The 20,441-nt window shown below is 49.1% G+C and overlaps 1 protein-coding gene across 2 annotated transcripts in view; it reads left to right on the top strand.

The window, feature by feature from the left end:
• Positions 1–20,441, top strand: part of TRAPPC9 (trafficking protein particle complex subunit 9) — a 434,372-nt gene that overhangs the window by 285,689 nt on the left and 128,242 nt on the right. The gene's annotated exons all lie outside the window — the stretch shown is intronic.

Genomic DNA, 20,441 nt, shown 5'->3' with positions numbered 1-20,441 from the left:
GTCTCTTTATAGTTGGGGAATTGTGTCAAAGTCATTGCTTTAGGCGTGGCACATGTCAGCCAATCAGACATCCGATACAGCTGTCACTTCTGATTGGTTGCTGTAAGCTTCCTTTGTTAACATTGTGTTACATTGTGTATATTAGTGTCATCGCTGCGTCCGTTCGACGCTGGCTTGTGTCACGTGCCACACGGGGACCTGTATTTATAGTGTGTGCTAGTTGCGGGCTCTCTAATAATAATGACACAGTTGAGGAGAATCTGGATTTAACTTTGCATCTCATTCAGAGTGATCTCCACCTCACGTGAACTGGCCCGCAGTCACTGCAATCAGCATTTGCGTCACGTTCGCCTTGCAAAGTTGGGGAGGTCCTGGTCACCTCAGGCTGTGTCACCACGGCGAGGGGGACAGGGACATGCAGGGGGGGGGGGGGGGGGGAGAGTGTTTAGTCAAAGCCTCATCGGGCTTGTTTTTTTTTTTCAACAAAAGAACAGGCTGTAGAATTGCTGTGTAGATATGAATTCGGGAATGGAATGAAATGTGCTTTTTATAGACCGACCGCCATTGGCTAAAGGGCAAAATACCAACATGGTCAAAATGCCGCCATTTAAAATGTTGACAGCTGAAAAAGTTGGACTTATTTTTTTTTTTCTTCGAGTGTCTATGTCGAAATGGACAAACGTATAAGTGTACCGCGTCCCCTCGCACGGTTCGTTGCGCTCATCATGCTTCGGACACGGTGCGCGAATGCGCTTTGCGCACTATTATATCCCCCCTCCATGTCCAATGGGACGGTAAAATATGAACCAAGTCGGTTTCAAGGAAACAAAAAAATGAAATTCTCATGTAGACTTTTTGACCTGTCGACATTTTAAATGTCTCTATTTTGGTCGTGTTGGCATCTTGACCACGTCGGCATTTTTAATGTTGATATTTTGCGCATTTCTGTATTTTGACCGTCGGTCAATGGTGGTCGTTATTGCGACCGCGCAGAGGGCCGTGTTCCCTACATGCCTACAGGATGTCCTAGAATCCTATGGAATAATTGTTCCCAACTGTTTTTGAGGCACCCTAACAGTCCAGGTGTTCAGGATTTTTATGCATGAGCACAGTTGGTGAAACCAAGCTGACTGATGTACTAATTACGCCATGGATATTCGGAAATGAATCTGTAGTTCATCAGCAGCTTTGGAGCCATTTACTGTTTAACCCCTCTCACTCACTGTTTGAACCCCATCCCCGGTCTTCTCTTGCTTATACTAGGGATCAGGACCTGACTGGCCACCTGGAACTTTTGGCAAAAGCCAGAAGGGCCGAAGGCCTGATGGGCCTATCTGGTCATACAGAACTGGGGCTTGCCAAGCAGTTTAGCCTCCCGGCAATCTACTTTGACACTAATCAAATAAGGAAGGGCCACGAGGCCACACCCCTGGGATGTGTGACCACACCCCTGGGATGTGTGACCACACCCACTTGTCACACACCGGGCCGCTACAGAGCCCCAGGATGTCCCTGCTTGCGCTGGATTTGTTGTCCCTCTGCATATGGCTAAACATTTGGTTATGGTTTCTGGGATTGTTTTTTTTACTTTCTCATTTGTCGAAGATCGAGATCTGATTATAACGAATCTGTAGGAAAGGGTATGCCTAGATACAGACTGTTATAGGGTTTATCCAGCACACAGTTTGGGTACGGTGAATGCCCTCGGCTGCTGATTCCTTAATTCCTTGGGGGGGCTGCCACTGGCTTCTTCTGCTCTGCCCACTGCCCGTCGCACCGTGATCAATGGTATGCGCACTAGCGTCTATGGGCTGCAGTCCTACGCAGGGGCGTAACTACGGATTTTTCACCTGCCACGCGAGCCGCCAAGTAATGTTAACTCTCCCCCGCGCGCGACACCAAGTAAAGCTAAGCCCCCCCCCCCCATATCTCCAACCCTTGCCTTACCCCTCCGTGCGCGAGTACCATGCTGGTCAGGCCTGCGGTCCCGGCCAGCACTGCTCGTATTTCTCTCTTCCTGGCTCCTATTGAAAACTGACCTTCAAAAAATGGCTGCCCCCATACAACAGACCGTTTCTAAGGATGCTAGAGGAGGCCGCCGCCTCCTCTAGCATCCTCAAAAACTGTCTGCTGTATGGGGGCAGACATTTTTTGAAGGTCAGTTTTCAATAGCAGGAGCCAGGAGGAGAGCCGGGACCGCATATAAGTAAACCTGCGGTCATGGCCAGAGAGGCGGCAAGTCCCGGCAGCGGCGTAGCATAGACCCGCAGAACCCCGGTGTCCATATTTTCGCAGCACCTCCCCGCGAAAGCGGGGTCTGAGGGCGCTATAGTTACGCCACTCCTACGGACTGCATGGGCTGCAGTCCTAGAAGACTAACAGCATGGCAGAAAGGCTTCCCATTGGAAGCCATATCTGCTGATCACAGTATAGCAGATGATTGGTAGATACTAAACAGAAGCGTATTCTTCCAGGAGTACAGTTGGCGTTCTCTGTGAAGGCTTTCTTACAGACACATGAGATAATACAGATAAACCCCGTCGCGGAGCGATGACACCTGCGGCAGAGTCACATCACAGGTGATAAACTCTGTAGGGGCAGATTAACATTCACTTTGAGCAGAAGAAAAAAGCTATTTTTGGATGGGAGAGAGAACTATTTTTTCCCCCTTTTTCGACGTTTGTGCAATCGCTTTGTTTTTACAAAGGACACGGTACTGGGGAGAGTCTGATCCGAGATCACACAGAATGTTCTGTACACTGACAGACACGGGTGGATGCGCGGATCCGAGTTACAGCGCACAGTCCCGCGCAGGTCACTATAGTATTCGGCTGTTCTGGCACTCCTATGGTGGAACCCAGTGTTCCTTATTGTCCCGACATTTGGGGCATTAGAATATCGCTGTGTGTAGGGGATAGCAAGCTGCAGATGATTCTTTCTATAGAATCGGTTGTTGAGTGCAAGCTCTTCACCTCATATTTTCCTGTTTACTGCTTTTAATCAACCTTTCATGATCCCGTTGTTCCTGAAGCTGCAGTTATCAATAATGATAATAGGTGGGCAAAGAACATGCGCAAGGCAAAGATTGCAGCAATCGATATAGCAAACGATCAGCGGGAATTTTGTGAGAATCTTTTTAAATACGGGGACAAGGGTTTTTTTGTTTATTCTTTGTCATAGTTTAACCTCCGCGTGGACTTCGATTGGGCCCGAAGCATGATGAGCAGGGCTCTAATTGGGGCTCAACGTGCTCATGTGCTTACATTGACACCAAAAAAACGTGAAAAAACCCACGTCGACATTTTCCTTGTCGACTATGTGCTTGTGTTGACTTTTTGTCTATGTTGACCCAATTTAAGACTCTTCCGGGAAAGGTGGAACGTCTGAGTTACTGTATTCAGGCCCCGCGTGGGCCGCTACCTGCGCCGCCATACTCCTGCTTGCGTTTGCTTTGTGAATGTTTGCTAAGCCAGCGATCTTCTTCCTGGTGTCTGGTCCCTGGGTAGACAATGACAAGGTTGACGACTAATGGTGAGTAGGTCGACACCTACAAATGGTTGACATACCCTAGGTTGAATGACAGAAGCTCGACACAAGTGCAAGGTGGACACTTACAGTATTCTGTGTCTGTCGACATACTGTAGATTTAAAAATTTGAAAAACTAGTTTCCACCTTTGCAGTGCCAACCATGTTCATGTCGACCTTTTGTTACTGTCAACCATTAGTGACTTCCCTAGTGACTGATGACCTTCTATACCGTAACCCGTTTTCCTCGCTCCGCATTAGCCCCATACTGTATAATTACATATAATATCTGTATCTGATGATCTTCCTGAAGACAGCTGAACAGTTTATTGAGCGTCAGGCTCTAAACTTCCGGCGCTTCCGATAGTGTTTCTTTCCGACCTTTAAAAGGTCATCGCTCTTCCTCGCTGTGTTCTGTAGTGAATTCATTGCCCTTTTACATTTCCGGCATAAACATCATCTGAAGCGCCGGTATTTAGGGCCCGAGTCTTAATAAATGTGATACCGGTTGCCCTGTCCCCGGTCATATCTGCTGGGCAGCACGTCGGTCTCGCCCCGCTGTGTCCTGCACCATCGTTCTCACCACAGGATCCGCACCAGGGAATGTTCTGCAGAGCTGCTGAGCACTACTCCGGGCCCCGGGTATACTGGCTGGCAGCGGTAATGCTGGACCATCGTTCTCACCACAGGATCCACACCAGGGAATGTTCTGCAGAGCAGCTGAGTACTACTCCGGGCCCCGGGTATACTGGCTGGCAGCGGTAATGCTGGACCATCGTTCTCACCACAGGATCCGCACCAGGGAATGTTCTGCAGAGCAGCTGAGTACTACTCCGGGCCCCGGGTATACTGGCTGGCAGCGGTAATGCTGGACCATCGTTCTCACCACAGGATCCGCACCAGGTAATGTTCTGCAGAGCAGCTGAGTTCTACTCCGGGCCCCGGGTATACTGGCTGGCAGCTGTAATGCTGGACCATCGTTCTCACCACAGGATCCGCACAAGGGAATGTTCTGCAGAGCAGCTGAGTACTACTCCGGGCCCTGGGTATACTGGCTGGCAGCGGTAATGCTGGACCATCGTTCTCACCACAGGATCCACACCAGGGAATGTTCTGCAGAGCAGCTGAGTACTACTCCGGGCCCCGGGAATACTGGCTGGCAGCGGTAATGCCGGACCATCGTTCTCACCACAGGATCCACACCAGGGAATGTTCTGCAGAGCAGCTGAGCACTACTCCGGGCCCCGGGTATACTGGCTGGCAGCGGTAATGCTGGACCATCGTTCTCACCACAGGATCCACACCAGGGAATGTTCTGCAGAGCAGCTGAGTACTACTCCGGGCCCCGGGTATACTGGCTGGCAGCGGTAATGCTGGACCATCGTTCTCACCACAGGATCCACACCAGGGAATGTTCTGCAGAGCAGCTGAGCACTACTCCAGGCCCCGGGTATACTGGCTGGCAGCGGTAATGCTGGACCATCGTTCTCACCACAGGATCCGCACCAGGGAATGTTCTGCAGAGCAGCTGAGTACTACTCCGGGCCCCGGGTATACTGGCTGGCAGCGGTAATGCTGGACCATCGTTCTCACCACAGGATCCGCACCAGGGAATGTTCTGCAGAGCAGCTGAGTACTACTCCGGGCCCCGGGTATACTGGCTGGCAGCGGTAATGCTGGACCATCGTTCTCACCACAGGATCCGCACCAGGGAATGTTCTGCAGAGCAGCTGAGTTCTACTCCGGGCCCCGGGTATACTGGCTGGCAGCTGTAATGCTGGACCATCGTTCTCACCACAGGATCCGCACCAGGGAATGTTCTGCAGAGCAGCTGAGTACTACTCCGGGCCCTGGGTATACTGGCTGGCAGCGGTAATGCTGGACCATCGTTCTCACCACAGGATCCACACCAGGGAATGTTCTGCAGAGCAGCTGAGTACTACTCCGGGCCCCGGGTATACTGGCTGGCAGCGGTAATGCTGGATCATCGTTCTCACCACAGGATCCGCACCAGGGAATGTTCTGCAGAGCAGCTGAGTACTACTCCAGGCCCCGGGAATACTGGCTGGCAGCGGTAATGCTGGACCATCGTTCTCACCACAGGATCCGCACCAGGGAATGTTCTGCAGAGCAGCTGAGCACTACTCCAGGCCCCGGGTATACTGGCTGGCAGCGGTAATGCTGGACCATCGTTCTCACCACAGGATCCGCACCAGGGAATGTTCTGCAGAGCAGCTGAGTACTACTCCGGGCCCCGGGTATACTGGCTGGCAGCGGTAATGCTGGACCATCGTTCTCACCACAGGATCCGCACCAGGGAATGTTCTGCAGAGCAGCTGAGTACTACTCCGGGCCCCGGGTATACTGGCTGGCAGCGGTAATGCTGGACCATCGTTCTCACCACAGGATCCGCACCAGGGAATGTTCTGCAGAGCAGCTGAGTTCTACTCCGGGCCCCGGGTATACTGGCTGGCAGCTGTAATGCTGGACCATCGTTCTCACCACAGGATCCGCACCAGGGAATGTTCTGCAGAGCAGCTGAGTACTACTCCGGGCCCTGGGTATACTGGCTGGCAGCGGTAATGCTGGACCATCGTTCTCACCACAGGATCCACACCAGGGAATGTTCTGCAGAGCAGCTGAGTACTACTCCGGGCCCCGGGTATACTGGCTGGCAGCGGTAATGCTGGACCATCGTTCTCACCACAGGATCCACACCAGGGAATGTTCTGCAGAGCAGCTGAGCACTACTCCAGGCCCCGGGTATACTGGCTGGCAGCGGTAATGCTGGACCATCGTTCTCACCACAGGATCCGCACCAGGGAATGTTCTGCAGAGCAGCTGAGTACTACTCCGGGCCCCGGGTATACTGGCTGGCAGCGGTAATGCTGGACCATCGTTCTCACCACAGGATCCGCACCAGGGAATGTTCTGCAGAGCAGCTGAGTTCTACTCCGGGCCCCGGGTATACTGGCTGGCAGCTGTAATGCTGGACCATCGTTCTCACCACAGGATCCGCACCAGGGAATGTTCCGCAGAGCAGCTGAGTACTACTCCGGGCCCTGGGTATACTGGCTGGCAGCGGTAATGCTGGACCATCGTTCTCACCACAGGATCCACACCAGGGAATGTTCTGCAGAGCAGCTGAGTACTACTCCAGGCCCCGGGTATACTGGCTGGCAGCGGTAATGCTGGATCATCGTTCTCACCACAGGATCCGCACCAGGGAATGTTCTGCAGAGCAGCTGAGTACTACTCCGGGCCCCGGGTATACTGGCTGGCAGCGGTAATGCTGGACCATCGTTCTCACCACAGGATCCGCACCAGGGAATGTTCTGCAGAGCAGCTGAGCACTACTCCAGGCCCCGGGTATACTGACTGGCAGCGGTAATGCTTCATCTGCCAGCCCTGGTCCCAACTGTGATTCTGTGACCCGATAGTGGGGCTCTGCTATTGTCCTAATGATATCAATAGGATGACAGGGATGGTGCGCTAGTGTAGGCTTCCCCGGGCCTTTTGCCATTGTCCGCCAGGGACTTGTTACATAGTCTGAGGTCCTGTCTCTAGATTTTAGGATTATCTCAGTTTTATAAACATCTATCCGGTCGACAGATCGACTTCGTCTACCACGGCTAGTTAGACCCCCAAAATTGGTCAGCATGCACTAGATCGACATTGACAGAATGTCGACACAAGCAAAATGTCGACATGAGGGAGAATATAACTGTGGGCCTTATTCTGGTTCACTCGCAAAGGCAAATTCCTTCTCAAATGGACAAAACCATGTGCACTGCAGGTGGGGCAGATGTAACATGTGCAGAGAGAGTTAGATTTGGGTGGTGTTTTACTTTAAAGTTACATTTATATTGCAGTGTAAAAATAAAGCAGTCAGTATTTTCCCTTCACAGAAACAAAATAACCCACCCAAATTTAACTCCCTCTGCCCCACCTGCAGTGCACACGGTTTTGTCCATTTGAGACAACCAAAATAAGGGCCTGTGCGCTGAGTGCTTGCAGTGCGAGGGGAAGTGGTACATAGACACTAAAATCGCGAAAAACTCCTGTCCTCCTTTTCACGGTCAACCACTTTCTGACGACCTTCAGCTTGTGTCGATTCAACTAGTTGCGGTCGGCCATTAGCGGTCAACCTAGCATACCTCCCAACTTTGCGAGGTCAGGAAGCGGGCCGCTGCTGCTGCGTGTTGAAATTTTCGGGGGGGGGGGGGGGGGGGGGGACTGTTGGGAGGTATGACCTAGGACATCGCCGACCTTCTGTACCATAACTTTATAAACATTCCCCTAATGTACAGATAATTGCTTGATCTTTGTATCCCTTAATGTCGCATTAAATCCCCTTTATGGACACTGTATTAAAAACTGCAACAATCCTGCTGAGCATCATGGGAAATGCAGTACTCCGAGACGACGAATATCCAGCCACGAACTCATGTCAGATCTGTGACTTATTCCTTACCGTATACACAGCGCTCTCTTCCTGCGGTCATACAGAAAACCCTACCAATATGTTACATGGAATCACTGTGATAGGCTTACACTGCCTTCGGTGCTCTGTGCTGCGGCTCTCACCGAGCGCGTCCTTCCGCCTCCTCCTCAACGTGCCCTGAAGTTCTCTGCGGCTATTGGACCGTGAAAGTCTATTTTTACTCTCCTGCTCCTTTTCCGAGGGTAATAATTGTCATTGTCCACAGCGCCAAAGTCTCGCGATCCGATGACACGACAGAAGTAAAATTAGCCACGCAGTATGGCAATTGCCCGCTGGCTGGCTCCCCAGGAAGCCTCCCTCCTCTTACAGTTGGATTCATTTCTGAAGACAACTCGCCTTTCTATTTCCAGCAGGAGGAAGACGGGGACGAGTGTTCCCAAAATAGCCAAGACTGTCATAGTTGTTACATGTCAGGGCGAGCTGGCAGGAGCGGGCCCTCAGACCAAACGCTGATCTTGTCTACAGGAGACGTCACAAGGACGCGGCTGACGTCAGGTGTGACCCATCAGACTGTGGGGCTTATGTATCAATGCTTGTGTAGAGTGAAGAGAGGGGAACTACCACCCATTCAGCTCCTAACTGCCATTAGCTGTGTTTGAAAAATGACAGCTGATTGGTTGGTGGATTTTCTTTCCCTAAGCTTTGATCTTTTTGCTTCTGTCTACCCAGGTCTCCATGAGTTGGGATCGTGCCTCAGATGGTATCCCTGCATTTAGGAGGGTAATAATACCGACCCCAGCATCGTGAAAATGCCAACAAGGTCTCCAGAAAGCACCCTTTCCCCTAGAAGCCTAACCGGAACCCTGCCCGCCCCTCCCGCAGCCTGACTCTAGCCACTAATGCCTAAACCTCGCCCCCCCACCCCATATCCTAACCCCCTTGTAGGTGCCTAAACCTAACCCCCTCGCCCTGCATCCTAACCCTAAGTTCCTAAACCAAACCCCCAATTCACACACCGCTGCTTGCTAGCTCCACATACTTACCAATCGGGATCCTGGCTGTCAGTATTCCGGCGTTGGATTCCTGACCTATTCGGAGTTCTGGCGCCGGTCTTGTGAGGGCAGTCGGTATGCTTAACGCAGCCATTCTGACTGGCGGGATGTTAATCGCATCCTGAAATCAGTACATGGGCAATGAAAGGGAATGGGTTCCAAACAGTAGGACGTCTTGTTCTGTAGCTAAACCTCTAAGGCCCCCATCAGGTGCCCGTATCGCAGGAAAAGTGTGACACGGGCACTTTTCATGCGATTTTTACGCATTTTTATATTGGATCGCATGAAAGGTGTCAAATCGCATGTCCTTTTCCTGCGATTGCGAGGCATGTTCCTGTGCACATGACCATCGCAGATCTCAGTGGCTGCCAAAAGGAAAAAGCATTCAGTAGCCATGAATGGAATCGCATATGATACATCGCATATGATACATCGCATATGATACATCGCATATGATACATCGCATATGATACATTGCATATGATACATCGCATATGATACATGCGAATACAGGTATCACCCTGGAGCCACCGGGTGAATTGTATGCGATACCTCCCCCTAGTGGATGGCAGCCTTAGGTATTCACACCCATTTCCAATAAGGGCCCAAACTTAAGATACTCCTACCATCCCAACTGGAACTAACAATTATTCCATGGGCTGAACAACAACTGAACCTCTTGACCATGTCAGCAGGTCGCTACAAATGATCGGGATTTGCAAAATAGGTTTGTAAAACAGCAAATTTCCCTGCTTCCTGGACGGACTGCAGATCATCAGTATTGCACAGGGAAATCTGGAAAATGATATGGCCATAAGTATAGTCATAAAGAGCCAAGTTCCACCTCTTAAGAGCCCGTAAAGACCAATGATGATGATCAGATGTCGGTATGATTCCACTTGATGTAAAAGGTTTGATCGTTCTATTTACCCACATAACACATATGTCGCCACGGGCTCCCACGTTTAGCTTCTGGTGTCTGATGCATGGTTACATAAATCCTATTCTGCCTTATTCTCCGTCTTTCACGGGATCAGTAGTTAGGAATAAAACTAAATCAATATCAAATCAAGTCCAACAACTATTTGCAGATAAGAGCTTTTACCATGGGGGGAAGTAACTACATCTACCTGTATCCTGTCTATGCCGATTAATTTGGTTAACACAGCTAAAAGGGGACGACTCACGTCTGTCTTGGTAGTAATCTCATTGCCCGGGCCTCCCCTGCTCTGGCCTCTGCATGGAGGTGGATGGAGGCTGGGTGTATGCAGTATCCTGTGACAGCGGCATCGATTCCCATGCCAGCTCTGGGCAAAGCTGCATGTACTGCTGGCATCAGACAGAGTGTGACATCAGACAGGATGACATCAGTCACAGGGTGACATCAGCTTAGACTCATGACTCGAGAATCGCAAATTGTTCTTTGGAGATGATGAATTTACATATGAAAATTTCACGGGCCTGAGATTACTGCTAAAATCTTTTCTCCTGTCATACATTCATTATCATTTATAATTGTTGTAAGTCTTGGTCCAGATGTAAGGTGAGACATCAGCCATGTGGAAACCTAAGCCTAATACCCATTCTTCATGGTCCTGTCCCTTAATCAGTGTTACATACAAATATGTCCCAATACACCATGACTTCAAACATGCCAAACATCCCCTCTTGGCCCGCCAGGTCCTGGGTAACACGGTCGTACTGAGCGGATGTCTTGCTACATATTAGCATCTTATTCTCATAAATAAAACAACGGGAGCGATAAAACGTTGCTAGATTATACTGATCAGCACCCCCTTCTTGTTTTCTCCCTCCACCCTCTTCCACTATCCCTTGCACCCTCCATCCTCTTGTTCCTACCTTGCACCCTCTATCCTCTTCCACTGTTCCTTGCACCCTCCACCCTCTGGTTCCTCCCTTGCAGCCTCCACCCTCTTGTTCCTCCCATGCAGCCTCTACCCCAGGGCCGGATTAAGGTTTGTGGGGGCCCTGGACAACAAATGGTCCCCGGACGGAGGCAACCAACCCACCAAATTCCACCCCCGGTCGTAGGCAGCCAAACCTGGCCAGCGCGGGGATCCAGGGAGCAGTGTCCATGCAGTGCTGGGGAGGCAGTGGGGTCCGTGCGGCAGATGGCCAGTCAGTGGCTGGGTCCCTGCGGCCGATGGTAGTAATGCTACTAGTTTCCATTTCCCGCAGGGACCCCGCTGCCTCCCCAGCGCTGCATGGACCCCGGGGCCAGTGGGTGGGGGGGGGGACCACCCACTGCTCACCCTCTTGTTCCTCCGTTGCACCCTCCACCCTCTGATTTCCCCTCTTGCACCCTCTGATTTCCCCTCTTGCACCCTCTGTTTCAATCCTTGCACCCTAAACCTTCTAGTTCAGTGGTAGCCAACCCCAGTCCTTGAAAGCTACCAACATGTCACATTTTCTAGACCACCTAGCTCAGGGCTGGGCAACACCGGCCCTCCAGATGTTAATGAACTACACATCCCAGGATGCTTTGCATTAGTTTTGCTATGTGGCCATGCTGAAACTGATGCAAGGCATGCTGGGATGTGTAGTTCATCAACATCTGGAGGGCCAGTGTTGCCCAGACCTAGCTGCTGCACATGTGCACTCATTACTTACTGACACAGTTGAAATGATCCACAGGTAGAGCTAATTACTTCACTTGTTATCAGGGGCGGGTTGGGCCGGGGGGCAGAGTGCCACATGCCCCCCGGGCCGGTATCTGCTGGCTGGGGCTGGGCCGGCTGTGTGCAATGTATCTCACCGCCGCCGCCTCCGGGTCCAGCCGCAGACAGCGTTCTGTAAGCCGACGGCCCCTCCAAAAATGGCCGCCGACTTGGAGGAGACCGACACTAGAGGTACTGCCATACCTCTAGTGTCTGTCAGTGCAGCCAGCGCTACCCGGAAGTGCGGATTCGGGTAGCGCTGCTGCGCTGTTTAAGGAACCCCTAGCCACAGAAGTGGAACTTCTGGGCAACGTTTCTGTTTTTTTTTTTTTTTTACTACTGTACATCTCAGCGGCGCCCACCCCATCCAGCTCCCCCAGCCCAGTTACAGCCGTCACAGCCGCTGTCGCAGTGCGGGCTGTGGCGGACTTCTGACCTGCCTGTGAATGTACAGCCTGCGCTTTGCCTGCGCAGGCTGGTGAACAGAGCCAGCTGCCAGCCGCCCGCCGCAGATAACCTCCTCCTTCCCGGCTCCCACAATGTGGCTACCAGAAGGGACCACGGCCATCAAAGTTAAAGGAGGTAATGTGGTATATGAAGAAAGGGGGCAAGGAGGGTGTGTACAGGAATGTTAGGGACTGTCAGTGGCTATCAGATGGTCATATGGGATGGGGAGGTTATGGCATGTGTATGTTGGGGACAGTCAGTGGAATGTGTCTGTGGCCAGGATAGAGGGTTATTATGGGGTGTATATTAGGGGACAGGAACTGAAGTGCAGGATGTGTTGGGGGTAGTGGTATATAGAGTGTTTGTAGGAGATAGGGGGAGTAGGGTTTGTTGGGGGTAGAGGAATATGGGGTGCATGAGGGAAGACGTGGACAGGGGGAGTAGTGTAAGGGTATAGGGGTATGGTGATAGCTGATAGGAGGTGTATTTGGGCATTATTATGTTTAATGGGTGCTGGCTTTATGTGAAATGGACATTACAGTGTGTGGCATTATGTGTAATGGGCATTACGGTGTTGGCATTATGTATAATGGGCATTACGGTGTGTGGCATTATGTGTATTGGGCATTACGGTGTGTGGAATTATGTTTATTGGGCATTATGTTGTTGGTGTTATGTGTAATTGTCATTACGGTGTTGGCTTTATGTGTAATGGGCATTACGGTGTGTGGCAATATGTGTAATGGGCATTACGGTGTGTGGCATGTGTAATGGGCATTACGGTGTGTGGCATGTGTAATGGGCATTACGGTGTTGGCATGGTGTAGTGGGCATTACAGTATGGCATGTGTAGTGGGCATTACGGTATGGCATGTGTAGTGGGCATTACGGTATGGCATGTGTAATGGGCATTACGGTGTGGCATTATGTTTTATGGGCATTACGGTGTTGGCTTTATGTGTGATGGGCATTATGGTGTGTGGCATTATGTGTAATGGGCATTACGGTGTTGGCTTTATGTGTAATGAGCATTACAGTGATGGCTTTATGTGTAATGGGCATTACGGTGTGTGTGGCATTATGTGTAATGAGCATTACAGTGTAAATGTTTGCAACGCGCCTTCGGCATACACTGTCCCTGTTTCTGGTGTATGTGTGTGGGGAAATGATTGGTTAATCCTTGCTGCATACTAGAGGGGTGTAGGGAGAGGGTGGTGAAACGTTGGCGATGGTGGTGGGCCACTTGCTTGTGTTGCCCCCCAGGCTGAAAGTTGCCAGCCAGCCCCTGCTTGTTATTCTATGAGATCTGGAAAACATGCACTGTTGGTAGCTGTCGAGGACTGGACTTGGCTACCCCAGCTCTAGTTCCTCCCTTGCACCCTCTAATCCCCCCCTTGCACCCTCTGTTTCCCCCCTTGCACTATCCTCCTTGTCTCCTCCCATTCAGTGACTGTTTGCTCGCCTGCATGTTGGATCACTGAGCTGGGATCTGATGGCTCCTGTATGTTCCTGTTAGCCAGTAATGACACCACTGCACTAGCAATATGTGCTGCTCAGTCTCTGCTGTGTTATTTGCCATGTACTTATGCGTTGATCTGCCGCTGAATTTGGCGTATTGTATTTGGTACCCTGTTACTGTTTTCTATGTGCGGTGCGGCACACGGCTTTTGTCTCTTTAAAAATGAATCTTAATACTAAATAATAACATCTGGCAAGTCATGCTGAGCCTTATAGTTCAACAACAGATAAACAGCTGAATGTAACCCATCTCTGTATCCACTAGCAACAGCCAAGACCTGAAGTCCAGTCTGATCTCCCTGCTCATTAGGAAGCTAATTCCGCGTACTCAGTTCCACCTTGCGTTGTCTCTGAGTGCCTGGTGTTCGGCATATGCTCTGCGGAGTGCGCCTCTGCTGGTCCGTATTTGGGCAATTCTTATAGGCTTTGCTGCCCACTGTGCCGGCTGCTGGTTGTAGCGTGATTGTTCTGATATTATGTATCACCATACACAGCCCTGACCTAGTATTACTCCAGCTGTGACGCTTTCCTTGGCGCATTCAGGAAGGTTTCACTATAAACATTTGTAGTTGGAATCTCAAAATACAAGATAAACCCCGGCAGGGGGATATAAAGCCCATTCCAAATATTGGTGGTGATCACATTCATGTCCGAGGGGACAGCATTTCTCCGCTGCACCCTGAGATGGTGAAATTAAGAATGACCTGTTACCTTCTTGGTGAATACTGTATTGGGGGGGCGATGGCTTTTGTAAGCACAGTGAAATAAATCCGTTAATACTGTAAATGCATTACACCCGAGAACTATACACGTTGTCTACATGAAATATTTTGTGAGGATTTGTTCCCAGTTTTTTTACCTATTAGTATAGCGCCCTAAAACTGGGTACACACCCTTTCACATCGCATGAATGACCCGGGTCGACATGAAGTGTGAAAAGGTCTTTTGAAATTACCCAGATCCAGCAAATCAGCATTCCGACCCGAGTTAAAGGTTTATGGAGTGCAGTGTGAATGCGTAACCCGGGTCCAGTTCACACTATGGAGGAGGCAGCGCTTGGAGGCCGCGTCCGCTCCAAGCACTGCCTCCTCCCCGCCAGCCAGTGATGCTCCACCCCGTCCACCGTATGACGACAGCGAACCGGCTCATTGCTGGATCGCTGTCGGGGACTGTCATCGCAAATGCCGGATCGCTCCCGGGACGGACCCGGGTTTTTTACATTTGCGATGTAAAGGGGTATATATGATTTTTGACAAAGATATGCACGATAACAAGATCATTAAGATATCACCATGCACCATCATCTATTGTGTCCCCACTGTATCGTTAATGATGCTTGCTACCGCAGGTTATTAACAACCCCCCCCCCCCCCCCCATCATCTGACCATACAGTCAAATCTGAATACATTGGGGCTAATTCAGCATGGACCATTAATCTGAGAAATTGCAGTTTACTGCGATCAGAAAATCGCTGCGCAGACAGAAAGAGAGAACGCACCGTGCAAATTTACAAATGCATCGCAGATCGCTATGGAGATCCAGTGCAAATCCTGAAATATCAAAGAGCATTTTGCTGTCTGAGGGCCAGATTCTCTAACCTTCAAGAGTGATAAACAACCAGCCAATCAGCTCCTGCCTGACATTTTTCAAACACAGCCTGTGACATGGCAAGTAGGAGCTGATTGGCTGGCTGTGTGTACTGTGCACCTAGCTTTAACATAGTGTTTTTTTTTTTGTTTTATTATTATTATTCAACATTGTATTGTTATGTTTGCCATCCTTATGAGTCTGACGTCTCTGCTTTTGCCAGCTGTAGCGGATCCAGTGTTACCATGCCGCCCGCTATGTCACATTCAGGGTACACTGCAGCGGTCAGTTCTGATGCACTGGAGGTTGCTGGCCAGTGCGTTACATTATAACTGGCGGTAAAATCATCAACAAGATTACAGTATTGATGCATTTGCAGCTCATTGACTTCCAACAATATTTTCTCGTTGTGCTTTAATATTTTTATTAGGTAACAGCCTTTTTTGTGTTGTGTTCCTGCGCAGCGCTCAGTTCATGAAATAACAGATGTTTGCTTCAAAGTTTCGATTCATATTTAGAAATGAACCTGGGACTAATGAAAAATGAATTTCTTTTATTTTTGCATGCTTTGTATATTTTCCAATATATTGCATTTAACAATCTATTTATACCACCTGTATCTGCCCTGATATATATTGATGCATGCTGAATTCACTTGGGCAGACGGTTATTCCTAGCAAAGCAAATGAATCGCAAGAGCCAAGTACTGGTCTGGTCGCTGAGGTGTGCGGCGCTTCCCTTCGCTGCAGGGTTAATGTGTGGTTGACGGAATAAAAGCGATGGCTACGGTCTGTCTTTGACCCTTTCCGTCCCTTGTACACATTCTGGCTCTCGTGCGTCACCCTTCCATCTCATCCTCTGCCCCGAGTCCCTGGCACGTTCTGCTCCTCACCAGCGGCTCCAAACTCTGTCCCAAAATAACACTGTTTCTAAAAACAACTTATCTGGGCCTCGCGTGTCCTGGCGTCATGTCACGTGTGCCGCTGATGTCTCCCATTGGTCTGTCAGAACGGATACAGTTAATGACCAGTTGCTGCCTTACATGTGATGGGGAGGATGTGATAAGATGCCAGGAGGATATTTTCTAGAATCGATTATGGGCAAAGCATCTACAGATGTAGCGTCTCTCAGCCATGCCCAGGGAATCGCCAGATTCCCTGAGCTGGTGAATGCTGGCTGAGAGGCGCAGCATCTGATGGGGACATGCGAACGTCCCCTTCACATGGCAGCAGGGGTGGCGGAATCCCTTCCCATCTCCGCCTCAGGGAGACGGGCAGGTGTAGGGGGTGGGGAGGGGGGGGGGTAGATCAGCTAAAATCAACAGTGGTGTGGCTGGTACCAGCGGGCGGCTGAGGGCAGAGCAGTGGGATAGATACACTGAGAGCTAGATATTAGTGTTTTCTCTCCTGTAATACCTGGAACACAGGAGGAAGACCCCCAGGACTGGAGGTGATCTCTAATAGAGATGCTTACCTACATGCCCAGGCGAACTAGTGCATGGCATCAACAAGCTCCATTGTATGCCTCACCCCACGTGCCATCCTCAGGTCATGCCCAGCTGTTCTGTCTGTGACTCTCCTCTGCGTCTTTCATATGGGGCACATGACATGGTAAGGAGTATGACACTAGTATTGGTACTATATATGGCTCTGCACCCTAGTATTGGTAGTAGATATGGCTCTGCACCCTAGTATTGGTAGTAGATATGGCTCTGCACCCTAGTATTGGTAGTAGATATGGCTCTGCACCCTAGTATTGGTAGTAGATATGGATCTGCACCCTAGTATTGGTAGTAGATATGGCTCTGCACCCTAGTATTGGTAGTAGATATGGATCTGCACCCTAGTATTGGTAGTAGATATGGATCTGCACCCTAGTATTGGTACTATATATGGCTCTGCACCCTAGTATTGGTAGTAGATATGGCTCTGCACCCTAGTAATGGTACTAAATATGGCTCTGCACACTAGTATTGGTAGTAGATATGGCTCTGCACCCTAGTATTGGTACTAGATATGGCTCTGCACACTAGTATTGGTAGTAGATATGGCTCTGCACCCTAGTATTGGTAGTAGATATGGATCTGCACCCTAGTATTGGTAGTAGATATGGATCTGCACCCTAGTATTGGTACTAGATATGGATCTGCACCCTAGTATTGGTAGTAGATATGGATCTGCACACTAGTATTGGTAGTAGATATGAATCTGCACCCTAGTATTGGTAGTAGATATGGCTCTGCACCCTAGTATTGGTAGTAGATATGGATCTGCACCCTAGTATTGGTAGTAGATATGGATCTGCACCCTAGTATTGGTAGTAGATATGGCTCTGCACCCTAGTATTGGTAGTAGATATGGATCTGCACCCTAGTATTGGTAGTAGATATGGATCTGCACCCTAGTATTGGTAGTAGATATGGATCTGCACACTAGTATTGGTAGTAGATATGGCTCTGCACCCTAGTATTGGTAGTAGATATGGATCTGCACCCTAGTATTGGTAGTAGATATGGATCTGCACCCTAGTATTGGTAGTAGATATGGATCTGCACACTAGTATTGGTAGTAGATATGGATCTGCACCCTAGTATTGGTAGTAGATATGGCTCTGCGCCCTAGTATTGGTAGTAGATATGGATCTGCACCCTAGTATTGGTAGTAGATATGGATCTGCACCCTAGTATTGGTAGTAGATATGGATGTGCACACTAGTATTGGTACTAGATATGGATCTGCACCCTAGTATTGGTAGTAGATATGGCTCTGCACCCTAGTATTGGTAGTAGATATGGATCTGCACCCTAGTATTGGTAGTAGATATGGATCTGCACACTAGTATTGGTACTATATATGGCTCTGCACCCTAGTATTGGTACTTGATATGGCTCTGCACCCTAGTATTGGTACTAGATATGGCTCTGCACATTAGTAGTGGTACTATATATGGCTCTGCACCCTAGTATTGGTAGTAGATGTGGCTCTGCACCCTAGTTTTGGTAGTAGATATGGCTCTGCACCCTAGTATTGGTAGTAGATGTGGCTCTGCACCCTAGTATTGGTAGTAGATGTGGCTCTGCACCCTAGTATTGGTAGTAGATATGGCTCTGCACCCTAGTATTGGTAGTAGATATGGATCTGCACCCTAGTATTGGTAGTAGATATGGATCTGCACCCTAGTATTGGTAGTAGATATGGATCTGCACCCTAGTATTGGTAGTAGATATGGATCTGCACCCTAGTATTGGTAGTAGATATGGCTCTGCACCCTAGTATTGGTAGTAGATATGGATCTGCACCCTAGTATTGGTAGTAGATATGGATCTGCACCCTAGTATTGGTAGTAGATATGGATCTGCACACTAGTATTGGTAGTAGATATGGCTCTGCACCCTAGTATTGGTAGTAGATATGGATCTGCACACTAGTATTGGTAGTAGATATGGATCTGCACCCTAGTATTGGTAGTAGATATGGATCTGCACACTAGTATTGGTAGTAGATATGGATCTGCACCCTAGTATTGGTAGTAGATATGGCTCTGCACCCTAGTATTGGTAGTAGATATGGATCTGCACCCTAGTATTGGTAGTAGATATGGATCTGCACCCTAGTATTGGTAGTAGATATGGATCTGCACACTAGTATTGGTAGTAGATATGGATCTGCACCCTAGTATTGGTAGTAGATATGGATCTGCACCCTAGTATTGGTAGTAGATATGGATCTGCACCCTAGTATTGGTAGTAGATATGGCTCTGCACCCTAGTATTGGTAGTAGATATGGATCTGCACACTAGTATTGGTACTATATATGGCTCTGCACCCTAGTATTGGTACTTGATATGGCTCTGCACATTAGTATTGGTACTAGATATGGCTCTGCCCCCTAGTATTGGTACTATATATGGCTCTGCACCCTAGTATTGGTAGTAGATATGGCTCTGCACCCTAGTATTGGTACTAGATATGGCTCTGCACATTAGTATTGGTACTATATATGGCTCTGCACCCTAGTATTGGTAGTAGATATGGCTCTGCACCCTAGTATTGGTAGTAGATATGGCTCTGCACCCTAGTATTGGTAGTAGATGTGGCTCTGCACCCTAGTATTGGTAGTAGATATGGCTCTGCACATTAGTATTGGTACCAGATGTGGCTCTGCACATTAGTATTGGTACTTGATATGGCTCTGCACACTAGTATTGGTACTAGATATGGCTCTGCACATTAGTATTGGTACCAGATATGGCTCTGCACACTAGTATCGGTACTAGATATGGCTCTGCACACTAGTATCGGTACTAGATGTGGCTCTGCACACTAGTATTGGTACCAGATGTGGCTCTGCACACTAGTAATGGTACTAGATATGGCTCCGCACACTAGTATTGGTACTAGATATGGCTCCGTACACTAGTATTGGTACTAGATATGGCTCTGCACCCTAGTATTGGTAGTAGATATGGCTGTGCACCCTAGTATTGGTACCAGATGTGGCTCTGCACACTAGTAATGGTACTAGATATGGCTCCGCACACTAGTAATGGTACTAGATATGGCTCCGCACACTAGTATTGGTACTAGATATGGCTCTGCACATTAGTATTGGTACCAGATATGGCTCTGCACACTAGTATTGGTAGTAGATATGGCTCTGCACACTAGTATTGGTACCAGATATGGCTCTGCACACTAGTATTGGTACCAGATATGGCTCTGCACACTAGTATTGGTACTAGATATGGCTTTGCACACTAGTATTGGTACCAGATGTGGCTCTGCACACTAGTATTGGTACTAGATGTGGCTCTGCACACTAGTATTGGTACTAGATATGGCTCTGCACACTAGTATTAGTACTACATATAGCTCTGCAGATTAGATGTAACGGCGTGACTGAGAGGCATTGGAGGAGGCCGGAGTGATCAGCAATGTATCACACACAAGATACAGCTAATACATGAAAGTGATCTGAATGCAGTTCCGCCTGTCACAGGATTATATAATGTCGCAGTATAAACAACAATCTACATACAGATAGTGGTAGATGCTCAAATTAGTTCAGTAATACTATTCAGGTGCATGAAAGGGAGGGGTTAATACTTAGTAAGTAACAAGACATTGGTTCCCCAGCACACTGAATAAACAACAATCTACCCTGTACTAGCAGAATAATCGGGTATTAG

Source organism: Crinia signifera, chromosome 5 (genome assembly GCF_055691185.1).
Source record: "Crinia signifera chromosome 5, ASM5569118v1, whole genome shotgun sequence".
Lineage (NCBI taxonomy): Eukaryota > Metazoa > Chordata > Amphibia > Anura > Myobatrachidae > Crinia > Crinia signifera.
Note: the sequence above shows the minus strand (reverse complement) of the source record. Positions and strands in the feature narration are given on the sequence as shown.